Source organism: Sarcophilus harrisii, chromosome 6, assembly GCF_902635505.1.
Source record: "Sarcophilus harrisii chromosome 6, mSarHar1.11, whole genome shotgun sequence".
NCBI classification, from domain to species: Eukaryota; Metazoa; Chordata; class Mammalia; order Dasyuromorphia; family Dasyuridae; genus Sarcophilus; species Sarcophilus harrisii.
The window spans coordinates 122,684,448-122,702,026 of record NC_045431.1 but is presented as its reverse complement, the minus strand read 5'-3'; the positions used below and the strand labels follow the sequence as shown (position 1 = coordinate 122,702,026).

Here is a 17,579-nt window from a genome sequence, read left to right as displayed (position 1 = left end):
ATTGCACATATTTAAGATATACTAGATTACTTGCTTTCTAGGGGAGATGGTAGGAAGAAGGGAGGGAGGAAAAAAAAACGGAACACAAGGTTTTGCAAGGGTGAATATTGAAAACTATGCGTTTTGAAAATTAAAAAAAAAACTTTATTAAAAAACTAATCTTTTTGAAGTAAAGGCTGGAGGGGGTGATGCCTTCTAGTCGCTCTATGCACTAGCTGCTGTTCCCAGACCCACACATTTCAGACAGCAGAAGAACAAGAGGAATATAGAAGCCAAGAACACCATTGTGCCACAGGGGATAGCACCTTCCAGAGCATTTCATCTGGCCACAACTCCCAAAGTGAAGCATTCCCTGACTCTTCCTGAAAGTTGGTGAATGGTGGTTGTACATCTATCCCAAAGCTGACTTTTGGTTGGAAATGAGAGGGATCAAAGCAACTTCTCATCCCTAAGGTGAAGTTACAGGTGGAGTATCAGGAAAAGAGAAGAGAAAGACTAGAGGGGAAGAAAAGGAAGATTATGAAGAATTTCCTCAGAAGAAGCAGAAACTTTCTGGAAAGAAGCAGTGGTCTGGCTCAGCATGTCCCCAGAACCTAGAACTGTTATATCCAGAAGTATCCACCAAGTTATCCAGCAGGCAGTGCAGAGGAGCAGTGGTATCTGGAAATCCTGGATAAAGGCAGAATTTCTTGTCCAAGCTGTTGGGCAGTAGTCAGAAAGACAGTAAAGTGTCTAAAGAAGCACATGGGGAACTGCAGACAGATGTACATCTGTCACCACTATGGGAAGCAACGTTAGTCATTGGCAGGGATGAAATACCATGTCATGGCAGACCATAATAATTTGCCCATCCTGAAAGATGGGGGAGAGCTAGATGAGCCAAATGAATGAGAATATCTCCAAAAGGTCCTGAAAAGGATGAGGAAGCTCAAGTGCACACAGGACAGTTGCTTTGGCAGCTTCACAAGCAACATGGACAACTTGTATCACATCCAAAAATGTGGCAAAGAAGATGCAAAGCTGGAGCAGATGACACTGAAGTGGCACCATTGTGGAAAGACTTATGGCTTAAAGGCTGGACTTATGTATCACCTATGATCAGAACATTGACCTATGCCCTTCTTTTCAGAGTCAGGCCAATCAGAGGGCTTAAGATATCTGTGTTTAGAGACTAGTACTGGGGATCATGTACAGGGGCATTCAGCCAAAGTGGCTGTATATTACTTGCAGGAGCTAGCCAATGCCAAGTTGGCCTAAGAGTGGCCTAAGAAGAAGGTGCTTCAGGACCTGGTTCCTGATGACCGAAAGCTGAAATGTACTTGTCCTGCACTACCTATCTTTAGCCAGGAAGTACTCTATAAATGGAAAACAGAAATCAAGATGTAACATCATGTCCATTGTCCTAACCAGAGCTGTGTATCGGATTACAGTAATGTGTCTGGTCTGAAGGTTCACTTGGGCACTTGCTCATTGAGAAGCTTTGTGGCTGGAAAATATAAGTGCCTCCTGTGTGAGAAGGAGTTCATGTCACACAGTGGTGTCAAATATCACATCAACTCTGTTCATGCTGAGGATTGGTTCATGGAGAATATCACAACCACCAAAACTTTTGAGAAGCTGATGAAGATGCAGCATCAGCAGGAGGAGTAAAGGCGATAGCAGCAGCACAAGAAGAGGATGTCTGTGAGGGATGGTAGAAAACAGTAGGTGTCTGAGGCTATGCCGAACTAGAAAGAGTAAGGATGATGGGGAGGGAAGGGTCTAGCGGTTAAGCTTCTTGTGAGAATGCTGAAGGAGAAGAGCTAAAGCCAGAGCAAGTACCCATGCCAGTGTGTTTCCAGACAGTGAAGCTCTCAAAAAACAGCTACAAATATGGAAGAAAATAACAGGCCAATGAAAGAGCATTGTGTGAAGGGATGGGGTTCTGTTGGCCCAGGGGCCTTGGAACTGGGGAGTCCTCTTAACCCCTTTCTTGTTAGTAATTTTCTCACTCATTCCTACTCATGCCCCTTCCTCTTTCGACTTCTGGACTCCCTCTGCCCAGGAAGCCATTTCCCCCACTGTTTTGCAGCCTTAAGTTCCAGTCATCTTTATCACATGGGTGTAATCTTCTTTCCCTCCACAAGAGTGAGAAACTTCTGGCTGTTGGAGATTTCCTCCTTAAAGTAGAGTGGTCCTAATTAGAATATTAAACATTGAGGTTTGGGATTAGGAAAAGTTTTACTTGTTTTTCCTTCCCCGGCTCCTTTACCTGCTATTAACGCCACCATCTAATCTGTAAAACAATCCAACATCTCTTCACCACATACAGTTTATGATCTTATGTTTTGTTTACAACTAATCCAGATGCCTCTATTTGGGGGCCAAGAATATGGATTTGGAGGGAGTCAGAAAACTGGTGTTGCATTTTGGGTATTACTGGGAAATGTTTCTTGTACTGAAGTCATAGTTTTGAAAGAAAAGGCTCAAAAGAAATACAGGAAAAGCTATAAAATTCATAGGGCAAAGCAAGCATTATTGTCCAGCCTGAGCTTTCCTAGTGTGTGGGATCATATGTGTCACTGAGACCAGCTCTTAAAAGCTTTTTCTACACTTCCTTAATTTTAATTGTTAAGAGGTATCTCACTAGGTATACTTGGTGTTCTGCTGTCCTAGTGATACATTGTGTCAGCAGTTTAAATGAATATTCCCTTTTCTTGGGCTTCTGTTTAGCTACAACAAACTTTAGTAGCCATTTCCAAAGTCTAAGCCCTTACCTCTCCCTCCAGTCATTGTGTTGCCTCTTCTGAATAATCCTTGGGTTATTGTCCTTTGCACAGTGGTAACAACAAGAGGGCCTTCTCTTGGGATGCCCTTTAGTCTAGCATCCTGAGACTTCATGATGTAAGTAAGCACTTAGCCAGAGCTGGAAAAATAAAAACAGACTTCCCCTCCTTACTCTCTTGCATACCTGGCCATCCCTATTAAGACGTTTATTTCTAAGATAGACTTTCTTTGGAGTTTCAGATATATCAGCTTCTCTTTATTCTTAGTCTTGCCACCTTCCTACTCCAAAATGCAGGTCCCATAACCTTGTTCCCATTTGTCTCATGTGCTGGTACATGAAGAACCTGATCTCTGTCTTTGGTACATGTTGCAAATAGTGGCACATGACAAGTATCACTTTCAGATTCTGGAAGACTGTGATTCTTCCAGTATGTTGCTCTAAAAAAAACTGACAAAACAGTTTGGAGAGATGATGTGAAGATCTATTGGTTCATTACACCTCAAAAGAAGTCCTGCTTCTAATAAGTGGTAGTAATACATGACCTTTTTACTGCCAGGAGCAGCAAATGAAAAGTAACACCTATATTACTCTATCCTTTGTTGCAAGACTATGTATATCCTGAAATTCAGGTTATACAATAAATAGAGACTGATAGGGATGATTGAAGAATGATATCTACATCCTATAAAGTTATAATTTGGGATGTAGCTGCTAACACAAGGAAATAAACGCCCCTTTACTAGAAAAAAAATGCAATTATTCTTCTAATAAATTAATTGAGCCTCTTCCTGCCTTATATAATCTCCCTCCAAATCATTCTTCACTAACTAATTAAATAGGGTTTATACTACTTCTCTGCTCAAAGCTCTTCAATAGTGCTATACTTCCTAACCAAGAAAACCAATATAAGTTTGTATGACATCCCAAGCCTTCCTTTCTGGTTGTGTGACCATATTTAAGTTACTTAGTTTGTCTATGTCTGAATTTCCTCATATGTAAAATGATGAGGTTGAACTCTATAGTTTCCAAAATGATTTCTAGTTCTACATCTATGGACCTGTGAAATTTGTACTTCTCTTATAAATGCCTAAAATATCTTCATCTCAATAACTTTTGTGTCAGAAATAGGAGGGTGAAGATGGAAGCCATTTTGATTATTTGCTCTAACAATAACTCTGATATGAATCATAAAGTAAAAACAAATAAGTCACAAAGTATGGTACTTACACTGATTGTGAATTTTGATATATAAAGTAATCATTTCACTCTATATATACTCTGGCTTCTTCAAAAAACAAAATTTAGAGAGGTGGAGCCAAGATGGTGGGCAGCAGACATGACTTTCTGTGACCACCTCTAACCTTCTCTCAAACCAACATCAGATTAAGCCTCTAAACTGGCTTTGAAGTCAAAGAACCCACAAATATTTGAAGTACAACATATTTCCAGAAGATACCTTGGAAGAACTTCAAACAGGTCTGTTTCAAATGAGCAGGTGGACAGTCTTTTGAGCCCAGACTGCAGCACAGGGGCAAGGAGCTGGAACAGAAAGTCAAAGCAGAACCTGGGAATCTTCTGTGAGTCTCTTAGGCTATTCTATCCTGGTTGCAAACAGGTGGTTTGGCAGAATTTGCTACAAAAGACAAACTGTAAACCACTAAGCCCCAAACAGAACCTAGCTGCTATTATCCAGCAATGGAAATCAATCTGCAGAACTGCCCCAAGACAAATTAAAGCAGCTGAGACTCCTTTGCACTGAGCAGACCTCAAGTCTTAAAAAAAGAGTAAAAAACCAAAAAGAACTCTCGCCATATAGAAACAGAAGAACAGACCTCAAATCCCGAGGTTCCTAAAGGCAAATTCCAGATGAAGCCCCAAAGTGAGATATGAGTTGGTTTCTGTTTCACAAGGGTCTGTTGGAAGATTGCATAAAGGATCTTAAAAGAGAGTTAGAAGAAAAATGGGGAAAGGAAATGAGATCATTGCAAGAAGGAATGGAAAAAGCATATAGTGTCCTACAAAATAGATAAGAAAAAGATATCAATTCATTGAAAAATAAAATTTGTGAAATAAAAAAAAATGCAATGAACAAAACAATTCAATTGGCCAATTACAAAAGGAGCTAAAAAAGGTAACAAGAAAATAATACACTAAAAATTAGAATTGAACAAATGGAAGTGAATGACTCACTAAGACTTCAAGAAACAGCCAAACAAAAACAAAGAAAATGGAAAAGCACAAGAAAATATGAAATACCTTCTAGGAAAAACAACTGACCTGGAAAACAAATCTAGGAGAAACAATCTAAGGAATATTAGACTTCCTGAAAGCCAATATGAAAAAAAGAAGCTAGACGTTATCTTATAGGAAATCATAAAGGAAAACTGCCTTATATCTTAGAATCAGAAGGTAAAATAGCCATGGAAATAATTCACCAATCACCTCCTGAAAGACACCCTAAAATTAAATCCCCAAGGAATATCATGGCTAAATTTCAGAACTATAGCACAAAGAAAAAGATACTGCAAGCAGGCAAAAAGGAAAAAAAAAATTAAATACCAAAGAGTCACAATGAGGATTACCCAGGACCTAGCAGTTTCCATCTTAAAGGTTTGAAGGGCCTTGAATCTGATATTTCAAAAGGCAAAAGAACTTGGATTACAGTCAAGAATAAGCTATCCAATTAAAGTGAGCATTATATTTCAGGGAAGAAGATGGACAATCAATGATAAAGGCGATTTTCACCTATTTCTAATGAAAAGACCAGAACTGAACAAAAAAAAATTGATCTCCAAACACAGAACTCAAGAGAAACATAAAAAGGTAAAAAGGAAAGAACTCTTGAGAATTGTGTTTCTGTTATGGGTACACTTAGAGACTGCAGGTATAATTTGATTTTATGATGATAATATGATAAGGAAACTAGAGGTGGAAAGGGGATCATACTCCAAAAAGAGGGAAAAGGAGCTAAATGGGAAATTACATCTCATGAAGAGTCAAAGAATACCTCATAATTAAGGGAATAAAGGAGGGGGATGAGTATTATATGAATCTTACTGTCATCAGATTTGGCTAAAAGAGAGAATATAAGACATTTGGTTTTATAGAAAAACATCTCACCTTAAAAGGAAGTGGGAGGGAAATTGGGAAAAGGAAAGACTGATAGAAGTAAAAACAGAAGTATTAGGGAAAAGGTATAAAAAAGGGGAAAGGACTCTAAAAGGGAAGGGCTGTCTTGAGGGAACTGGTCATCAAAAGCAAAATACTGGGGAGGAGGGAAGGGGAAAAGGAAAGAGAAAAGCATAACAAGGTAAATAGGATGGTAGGAACTACATAATTAGTTTTTTATATTATTATAACTTTTATTGATAGAACATACACATGGATATTTTTTTTTACAACATTATCCCTTGCACTCACTTCCGTTCTGACTTTGTCCTTCCCTCCTTCCATCTCCTCCTCTAGATGGCAGGCAATCTTATACATAGTAAATATGTTATAATATATCCTAGATACAATATATGTGTGCAGAACCATACAGTTCTTTTGTTGCACAAGAAGAATTGGATTCAGATTAAAAATAACCTAGGAAGAAAAACAAAAATTCAAATAGTCCACATTCATTTCCCAGTGTTGCTTCTCTGGGTGTAGCTGATTCTGTCCATCATTGATCAATTGGAACTGAGTTAGATCTTCTCTTTGTTGAAGATATCCAATGCCATCAGAATACATCTTCATACAATATTATTGAAGTATATAATGATTTCCTGGTTCTGCTTCATTTCACTCAGCATCAGTTTATGTAAGTCTTTCCAATACTCTCTGTATACATCCTGCTAGTCATTGCTTGGAGAACAATAATATTCCATGACATCCATATACCACAATTTACCCAACCACTCTCCAATTGATGGGCATACATTTGTTTTCCACTTTCTAACCACTACAAAAAGGACTGCCACAAACATTTTGGCACATACAGGTCCCTTTCCCTTCTTTAGTATCTCCTTGGGATATAAGCCCAGTAGTAACACTGCTAGATGAAAGGGTATGCACAGTTTGACAACTTTTTGGGCGTATTTCCACATTGCTCTCCAGAATGGTTGGATTCGTTCACAACTCCACCAACAATGCATCAGTGTCCCAGTTTTCCCACCTCCCCTCCAACATTCATCATTATTTTTTCCTGTCATGTTAGCCAATCTGACAGTTGTGTAGTGGTATATCAGAGTTGTCTTAATTTGCATTTCTCTGATCAATAATAATTTGGAACATCCTTTCATATGAGTAGAAATAATTTCAATTTCATCATCTCAAAATTCATCATCTGTTTATATCTTTTGGCTATTTATCAATTGGAGAATGGCTTGATTTCTTATAAATTGGAGTCAATTCAATATATATTTTGGAAATGAGGCCTTTATCAGGACCTTTAACTGTAAAAAATGTTTTCTCAGTTTATTGCTTCCCTTCTAATCTTGTTTGCATTCATTTTGTTTGTACAAAGGCTTTTTAATTTGATATAATCAAAATTTTGTATTTTGTGATCAATAATGATCTCTAGTTATTTTTGGTCACAAATTCCTTCCTCCTCCAAAAGTCTGAGAAGTAAACTATCTTATGTTACTCTAATTTATTTATAATCTCATTCTTTATGCCTAAATCATGGACACATTTTGATCTTATCTTGGTGTACGGTGTTAAGTGTGGGTCCATGCCTAGTTTCTGCCATATTAATTTCTACTTTTCCCAGCAGTTTTGTCAAATAGTGAATTCTTATCCCAAAAGTTGGGATTTTGGCATTTGTCAAACACTAGATTGCTATAGTTATTGACTATTTTGTCCTGTGAACCTAACCTATTCCACAGATCAACTAATTTATTTCTTAGCCAATACCAAATGGTTTGGGAAGCCGCTACTTTATAATATAGTTTTAGATCGGGTCCAGCTAGGCCACTTTCATTTGATTTGTTTTTTCATTAATTCCCTTGAAATTGTTGACCTTTTGTTCTTCCATATGAATTTTGTTACTTTTTCTAGGTCATTAAAATAGATTCTTGGGAGTCTGATTGTTATAGCACTAAATAAATAGATTAGTTTAGGTAGTATTGTCATCTTTATTATATTCCCTCGGCCTATCCAAGAATAATTGATATTTTTTCCAATTATTTAAATATAACTTTATTTGTGTGGAAAGTGTTTTGTAATTTTGCTCATATAATTCCTGACTTTCCTTTGGTAGCTAGATTTCCAAATATTTTATGCTATCAATAGTTATTTTGAATAGAATTTCTATTTATATCTCTTGTTGTTGGATTTTGTTGGTGATGTATAAAAATGCTGAGGATTTATGTGCATTTATTTTGTATCCTGCAAGTTTGTAAAGTTGTGGATTATTTCTAATAGCTTTTTAGTAGAAACTTTGGAGTTCTCTAAGTATACCATCATATCATCTGCAAAGAGTGATAATTTGGTTTCCTCATTACCTACTTTCCATCCTTTAATCTCTTTCGCAAAGCTTATTCCCAAAACTAGCATGTCTAATATAATATTGAATAATAATGGTGACAACCTTGTTTCACTCCTGATCTTACTGGGAATGGTTTCAGTTTTTCCCCATTACATATGATGCTTACTGACAGTTTTAAATATATGCTCCTGATTATTTTAAGAAAAAGTCCATTTATTTCTATACTCTCAAATATTTTTAATAGGAATAGGTGTTGGATTTTATCAAATGCTTTTTCTGCATCTATTGAGATAATCATATGGTTTTTGCTAATTTGGTTATTGATATAATCAATTACTCTTATAGTTTTCCTAATGTTGAACCAGACTACATTCCTGGTATAAATCCTACTTGGTCATAGTGTATTTTCCTGGGAATGATTTTCTGTAATCATTTTGCTAATATTTTATTTAAGGTTTTAGCATCAATATCCATTAGGGAGATTGTTCTGTCATTTTGTTTCCCTCTGTTTTTAACCTACCTGGTTTAGGTATCAGTACCATGTCTGTGTCATAAAAGGAATTTGGTAGGACTCCTTCAATCCCTATTTTTTCAAATTGTTTATATATCATTGGAGTTAATTGTTCTTTAAATGTTTGGTAGAATTCACATGTAAATTCATCTGATCCTGGGGATTTCTTCTTAGGGAGTTGATTAAAAGCTTGTTCTATTTTTTTTTTCTAAGATGAGACTATTTAACCAATTTACTTCTTCCTCCCTTAATCTGGGCAAGCTATATTTTTGAAGGTATTCTTCCATTTCATTTAAGTTATCAAATTTATTGGCATAAAGTTGGGCAAAACTAATTCCTAATTTCCTTCATTTCCCTCATTTCCTTTTCATTTGTGATGATTTCTCCCTTTTCATTTTTAAGACTAACAATTTGATTTTCCTCTTTCCTTTGTTTAATCAGATTTACTAAGGGTTTATCTATTTTGTTGTTTTTTTCATAGAATTAACTCTTAGTTTTATTAATTAATTCAAGAGGTTTTATTTTAACTTCCAATTTTATTAATCTCTCCTTTTATTTTTAGAATTTCAAATTTAGTGTTTGACTGGGGGGTTTTAATTTGTTCCTTTTCTAGCATTTTTAGTTGCAAGCCCAATTCATTGACCTTCTCTTTCTCTATTTTATGCAAATAGGCCTGTAGAGAGATAAAATTTCCCCTTATTACCACTTTGGCTGCATCCCACACATTTTGGTATGACGTCTCATTATTGTCATTTTCTTAGGTGAAGTTATTAATTATGTCTATGATTTGCTGTTTCACCCAATCATTCTTTAGGATTAGATTATTTAGTTTCCAGTTATTTTTGGACTATTTTTGCCTTTCTGCATTTGAATTTGAAGTTTTTATGTGCTAATATATGGTCTATTTTTGTATAAGTTCCATGAACTGCCAAAAAGAAAGTGTCCTCCTTTCTGTCTCCATTTAATTTTCTTCAAAGATCTATCATACCTAACTTTCCTAGCATTCTTTTTACCTCTTTGACTTCTTTCTTATTTATTCTGAGGTCTGATTTATCTAATTCTGAGAATGCAAGGCTGAGATCTCCCACTATTATAGTTATCCTATCTATTTCTTCTCACAGCTCTCCTAATTTCTCTTTTAAGAATTTAGATGCTACACCACTTGGTATATATATATATATATAATATTTATATTGATTCATTATCTATGCTACCCTTTTGCAAGATATAGTGCCCTTCCTTATCTCTTTTAATTAGATCAATTTTTGCTTTTGCTTGATCTGAGAGCAGGATGGCTACCCCTGTTTTATTTTTACTTCACCTGAAGCATAATGGATTCTGCTCGAACCTTTTATCTTTACTCCATATATATTGTCCTGCTTCAAGTGTGTTTCCTGTAAACAACATATTGCAGGATTTTGGTTTTTAATGCAGTCTGCTATCTTTATGGGGGAGTTTACCCCATTCACATTTATGATTAAAATTACTAATTCTGTATTACTTATGCTTATGCTTTTCTCCCTTCCTTCCCCCTTATCCATCTTCCCAGTATTAAACTTGTGAGCACCACTTGCTTCTCACAGCCCTCCCTTTTTACGATCCTCCCACTACCTTAGTATTCCTCCCGCTTTCTTACCCCTTTTCCTCACAATTTCTGTATTCCCTTCTGCTTAGCTTATTCCTTCTCTTTTCACTTTTCCCCTCCCACTTTTTAATGAGGTGCATGAAGATTCTCTGTAAATCAAATATGTCTAATATTTTTCTCTTTAAGCCAATTCTGATGAGAGTAAGATACACACTATGCTCATCCCCCTCCTTTCTTTCTCTCAGATATAATAGGTTTCCTTTGCCTCTTCATGAGATGTAGTACCCCCACTTTACCTTTCTTCAGGTACAATTTCCTTTTCACCTGTAGTTTCTAGAACAAATTATACGCGTGTTTTTTATGTATATTTATAACAGAAATATAGTTCCCAAGATTTCTTTTTACCTTTTTAGGTTTCTCTTGAGTCCTATATTTGAAGATCAAACTTTTTGTTTAGTTCTGTTTTTTTCTTCAGAAATAGTTGAAATTCACCTATTTCATTGAATGTACATCTTCTTCCCTGGGAAAAAATGCTCATTTTGGCTGGGTTCTGGTTTTTTCATCAGAAGTAGATGAAATTCACATATTTCATTGAATGTCCATCTTCTTCCCTGGGAAAAAATGCTCATTTTACCTGGGTTAGCTATTCTTGGCTGCATATCAAGTTTTTTAACCTTTTGGAATATTAGATTCCAGGCCCTTCAGTGCTTTAATATGGACATTGTTAGATCCTGAGTAATCCTTATTGTGGTTCCTCTATATTTGAATTGATTTTTTCTAGCAGCTTGTAGTAGTTTTTCCTTGGTCTGATAATTCTGGAATTTACCCACAATATTTCCTGGAGTTTTGATTTTATGGTCCCTTTCAGTAGGTGATCAATGAATTTTTTCAATATCTATTTTACCCTCTGTTTCTATAACATCTGGACAATTCTCTTTGATAATTTCCTGGAAAATAGTGTCCAGGCTCTTTTTTTCATCATATTTTTCAGGAAGTCCAATAATTCTCAGATTACCTCTCCTAGATCTATTTTCCAGGTCTGTTGTTTTCCCAAGAAAGTATTTTGACATTTTAGTTTTGCTTGACTGATTCTAGGTGTCTCCTTGAGTTGCATTTATTCAGTTATGATTTTTAATGAATTATTTTCTTCACTAACTTTTTTATTTCTTTTTCTAATTGTCCAATTGAGTTTTTAAATGAGTTGTTTTGGCCTATAGAATTTTTTCCCATTTTGCCAGTTTTATTTTTTGGAGAGCTATTTTCTTTTCCCAATTCACTAAATCTATTTTCCTTGGAATTGTTTACCTTTTCCAATTCACTAATTCTGTTTTTCAAGGATTTGATTTCTTTATCCACTCTTTCTTTAAATGAGTGGGATGACTTGTCCATATCCTCTTGCTAAACTTCCCTTTCCTTTTTCCCATTTTTCTTCTAGCTCTCTTGTGAGAGCCTTTTTGATTTCTTCTATGAGAGTCTTGTGTCTTTAGGACCAGATCATATCCCCCTTTGGGATTCATCTGGAGACAGTCTCTTTTTAGATTCCTCAAGGGATAAAGTCTGCTCTCTATCCATATAGAAGCTATCAATAGTTAATGTGTGCTTTATTTTTTTGCTCATTTTGTCAAATAAGAATCAAGGAAAACAAACTAACAAAAAAAAAAAAAACAAAAACAAATGTAGTCTGCTTTTTTTTTTTTGGGGGGGGGAGGGAGTTGGATGGTATTACCAAGCTTCCTTTATAGACTACAGGGGCAACAGTGAGGCACTAGCTGGACAGCAATGGCTGCACTGTATCTGTGCTCTAAGACTCCAAGAGCATGCTGATTCACTCAGCACCTGGGTGTGGCCAGTTCCCAAGAGACCCTAGCATTTCAGGGTTATAGTCTTTACCCCCTGTGTTTATAACTTCTTTGCTGATGTACTGGCTTACTGCCCAGGCAAAGTAGCCACAGTGTGGTAAAGTTCTCCCCGCAGAAATGGCTGAGATCACACCCACCCCCCTCAGATCTGCTCAGTGAGAGCTGCCTTCCATACTCTCACTGCCTGCCTTCAGTCTGCACCTGATCTAACCATCTCCACCCAGGAGCAAAAATAGACCTTTTCTGGTGAATTTTGAGGATATCTTCTGTTGGTAATGTTTTCGTGGATTTTTTAAATCAAGTCCTAATTCCAAGGCCTTTTCATGAAATAAAGTATTTTGAGAGCAAAAAAGAGCTTAGATGTGTGTGTATTCTCTGCCATCTACAGAATTAGTTATTTTAACTGTGAATGTGAATGGGATGAACTCTCCCATATAATGGAAACAGATAGCAGACTTGATTAAAAGCCAGAATTCTACAATATGCCATTTACAAGAAAGACATTTAAAGCAGAGTGATAAGTGCAGAGTGAAGTATAAAAAAAGCAAAGCTAGCAATCCTGATCTCAGATCAAGTAAAAGCAAAGGAAATTACAATTTACTAAAGTTACTAAAAGGTAACTAAAGGTACCACAGATAATAAAGTAATATCAATACTAAACATAAATTCACCAAGTAATATAGCATCCAAATTCCTAGAGAAGTTAAAAGAGCTGCAAGAAGAAATAGACAGCAAAATTATGCTAGTGGAGGTCTCAAGCTTGCTCTCTCAGAATGAGATAAATTAAACCCCAAAATAAATAAGTAAGAAGTTACGGAGCTGAACAAAATGTTAGGAATGTTAGGTATGATAAATCTTTGAAGAAAATTGATGGAGAAGGAAATTAATTTACTTTCTTCTCAGTGGTTCATAGAACTTATACAAAAATTGGCCATGTATTAGGGCACAAAAACCTCAAAATCAAATTAGAAAGGCAGAAATAGTAAATGCATTTTTTCAGATCATGTTGTAGTAAAAATCACATGCAATATTAAAGGCAGGAGAAAATAGACCAAAAGTTAATTGCAAATTAAATAGTCTAATCCTAAAGAATGAATGAGCGAAACAGGAAATCATAGAGACAATTAAGAATTTCATCCAAGAGAATGACAATAATGTAACAATGTACTGAAATTTGTGGGATGCAAACAAAGCAGTTATAAGGGGAAATTTTACATATCTAGATGCTTACTGTCATAAAACAGAGAAAGAGAAGATCATTGAATTGGATTTACAACTAACAAAGCTAGAAAAAGAACGAATTAAAAACCCTCAATTAAATACCAAATTTGAAATTCTGAAAATAAAAGGGGAGATTAATAAAACTGAAAATAAGAAAACTATGTAATAAATAAATAAAACTAAGAATTGGCTTTATGAAAAAAGAATAAAATAGATAAAACTTCAGTTAATTTGATTAGAAAAAATAAATTGTTAGTCTTAATGAAAAGGGAAAATTTTCTACCAAAAAAGAGGAAATTAGAACAATAATCAGGAGTTATTTTGCCCAACTATATGCCACAAAATTTTATCATCTAAATGAAATGGAGAAATATCTACAAAAATATAGATTGCCCAGATTAACAGAAGAGAAAATAAATTATTTAAATAGTTCCATTTTAGAAAAAGAAATAAAGCAAGCTATTAATCAACTCCCTAAGAAAAAATCTCCAGGGCCAGATGGATTTACATGTGAATTCTATGAAACATTCAAAGAACAATTAATTCCAATATTATATAAACTATTTTTTAAAAATAGGGAAAAAAGGAATCCTACCAAATTCCTTTTATGACACAGATTTTGGTGCTGATAGCTAAACCAGGTAAGATGAGAACAGAGAAACAAAATTACATACCAATTTCTCTCATGAATATTGATGCAAAAATCTTAAATAAAACATTAGCAATGAGATAACAGAAAGTCATCCCCAGAATAATACATGATGAACAAGTTGGGTTTGTACCAGGAATGCAGAGCTGGTTCAATATTAGGAAAACTATTAGCATAATCAACTATATCAATAACCAAACTAACAAAAAGCATGTGATTATTTCAAAAGATGCAGAAAAAAAAACATTTGATAAAATCCAATATCCATTCCTATTAAAAACACTAGAGAGTATATGAATAAATGGACTTTTACTTAAAATGATCAGTAACATCTATTTAAAACCATCAGCAAGTATCATATGTAATGAGGACAAACTGAAACCATTCCCAATAAGATCAGGAGTGAAACAGGGCTGCCCACTAATACCATTGCTATTCAATATTGTATCAGAAGTGTTAGCTTTGGCAATGAGGGGAAAAAAGAGATTAAAAGAATTAAAGTAGGTTATGAGGAAACCAAATTATCACTCTTTTCAGATGATATGATGGTATAGAAAACTCTATAGAATCAATTAAAAAACTACTAGAAACAATTCACAACTTCAGCAAAAAATCCACACAAATGGTCAGCATTTTCATATATTACCAACAAAGTCTAGCAGCAAGAGATACAAAAAGAAATTCCATTCAAAATAACTGAAAGTATAAAATATTTGGGAATCTGTCTGCCAAGGGAAAGTCAGGAATTTTATGAACACAAGTACAAAACACTTTCCACACAAATAAAGTCAGATCTAATCAGTTGGAAAAATATCAAGTTTTCATGGGCATCCCGAGCAAATATAATAAAAATGGCAATATGATCTAAATTAATGTACTTATTTAGTGCTATACCTATCAAATTCCCAAGAAATTATTTTACAGATCTAGAAAAAATAGTAACGAAGTTCATCTGGAAGAACAAAATGTCAAGAATTTCAAGGGAATTAATGAAAAAAATGCTAATGAATGTGGCCTAGCTGTGCCAGACCTAAAACTATATTATAAAGCAGAGGACATCAAAACCATTGGTACTGGCTAAGAAATAGTCAAAGGGTGGATTAGGTTATGATCACAGAACAAGAGTACCAGTTTCCCAAAGGTTGTTGTTATGATCATATAAATAATGTTTGTAAAGCATTTAGCATAATGCCTGGCACATAGTAAGTGTTTGATCAATGTTTATTCTTTCTTTTCTCCTTCTCAGGATTGTTGAGAGGATAAGAAATAATGTATGAAAATCATTTTGAAAACATTAAAATTTTGTACAAATAGAGCTTATTATCATTGCTATTAAAAAGATCTTAAAATTTTAGTGAACTGCAAGCTCAAAATAAGTTAACAGTGTGATATGATGGCCAAAATCACCAGAGTAATTTTATAGTGCATGATTAGAAAATTATATCCCTATGTGTTCATTTGAGTGGGGGAGAGCACTGATATACTGAAACATGATCAGAGAAAGGTTGTCAGGATGATGAAGAGCCTGAAGGACATGTCATCTTTGAAGGAACTGGTGAGATTGAAAGCAAGAAAAGTATTCAAGTATGTAAAGAACCACCATGTGGTAATGGTAAACCATTTGGAAGAGATTTTTGATTTGCTCTGTTCATTCCTGAAAAACAGGACCAAGAGAAATGAGTGGAAGCTTCAAAGAGGTAAATTTAGATATCTGGTTGAGAAAATCTTCCCAAGAATGATGGTTTTAGCTATGCAAACTAAGCTCTCCTTCAAGTATGTGGAATTAGGGCACTATTGCCTTACCCTTAAACCCTTATTTTCTGACCAATGTCAAAATCAGGAAGACTGTAGAACCCAGTAGAAGCCCAACTTGTGAAAAACACTTGTAATGTGGCAGGATATGGGAAAAGTTCTTAAATATTTTCTGCCAGTAGTTAGTTCTCAGATTGTAATTTGCAAAACAATTGTCCACCTAAACCTTTAGAACGAATTGCCTCACAAAGTTTTCAACAATATGCAGTAACAGGTTCTATTCAAAGTAAAATATGAAAATCTAACAGCCTTTCATTAGAGATATGTATATTACATTCCTACAATTATCCCAGGCCACAGTTTCTGAAGGAGAAAATTTAACATATTTTGTTTTGTTTTGGGGTTTTGTGGAATAGTTCATTTTTATTAAACCACATGGCAAAAATTCCCGTGTTTTTTGTTCAAGAAATATATTTCATTAAGAAAACATGTGGAAGATGGCAGAGAAGGTACACATGACTTTCTAAGCTCCTCTAATTCCTCTCATAACCAACTATTTAATCCAGTCTCAAAAATAGCTCTTCACTGCTTAAATTCATGAAGATCAGAAGCATCACAACTTACCAGCTGAAGTCAATCTGGAAGACCGCCAGGAAAGGTTTGTCCTGAGGGGCCAGAAACAGACTAGCACAGTCAGCGAGAGACTAGCTTCCTGAGCAGATCAGGGGCTGGGGTAATCTCTGTGGCTAGAGAAGTTATAGAGACCATTCTGCTATAGGTTAACTGCTCTGCCTTCATTACAAAGCAGTAAACTGGCAGAGAAATTAAAGCCTAAAAGAGAGGGTACTCTAAAAAATGCCAGGACCTAAAAAGATCTGGCTGTAACTACTCAAGCCTGGAAGTGACTCAGGCAGACTGAAACCCAACCCTGCAGCCATATCCTGCAGTTCGGGGCTTTTGCAGGGGCAATAACAAACCTGCACCAGCAGGGGCACACAGCCTGAGCAGCCTCTAATCAGCACAGTGGGGGGCTCAGCCTGGGGTAATAGCACTTCCCCAGCAAGACTGTGCTTCCTGGGGCAGAGACACTTCCTGTCCCTGCTAGTCCATTCACTGCTCAACTGTCTAGCCTCAGGGCAGTCATTATCTCACACAGCTGGGGTTCCTTGAAGGGCACTTTGTCAGCTCTGCCCTGCAGGCCTGAGTTACTCTTTCCCAGAGCACTCCAGTACCTCACTGCTTTTTGCATCTGGCTAGCAGGACAGCTACCCATCCATACACCTTTCACTGCTCTGCAGAGGAAGCTGGTAACCTCCTAGCTCTGAAGGCAGACCCTACAGGCTTTAACATAATGAGTAAAAAAATCGAAAGGATGATTGATAGTTTCTATACAGAAAGAGAACAGCTTTTCAACCCTGAAGAGACTAATAGCAGACAGTCTCCAGACAATTCTTAGTCCCCAATAAAAAAGGTTCTCCTAGAAGAGACTATTAAAAACCTTAAAAGAGAAATAGAAGAAAAATGGGGAAAGGAAAGAGAAGCTATGCAAGAGAGTACAGAAAAGATATATAACTCACTAAAAGAAAAATTTGATAAAGTGGAAAAAGAAAACAACTTCCTGAAATGTGAATTGGAAAAGGTAAAAAACTCCCAAGAAGTGCAGGGAAACAGAATTTGTGAATTGGAGAAAGAAAATAACTCAGTAAAAAAAAATTAGTGAAATTGAAAAAAATTCCATAGAGCAAAATGACTCATTTAAAAACTC

General features: G+C 35.7%; 1 protein-coding gene and 1 pseudogene across 2 annotated transcripts in view; one reads left to right on the top strand and one right to left on the bottom strand.

The window, feature by feature from the left end:
- NDST4 (N-deacetylase and N-sulfotransferase 4) overlaps positions 1-17,579 on the bottom strand; it is a 414,235-nt gene that overhangs the window by 345,633 nt on the left and 51,023 nt on the right. The gene's annotated exons all lie outside the window — the stretch shown is intronic.
- LOC100922161 lies at positions 189-1,886 on the top strand (annotated as a pseudogene).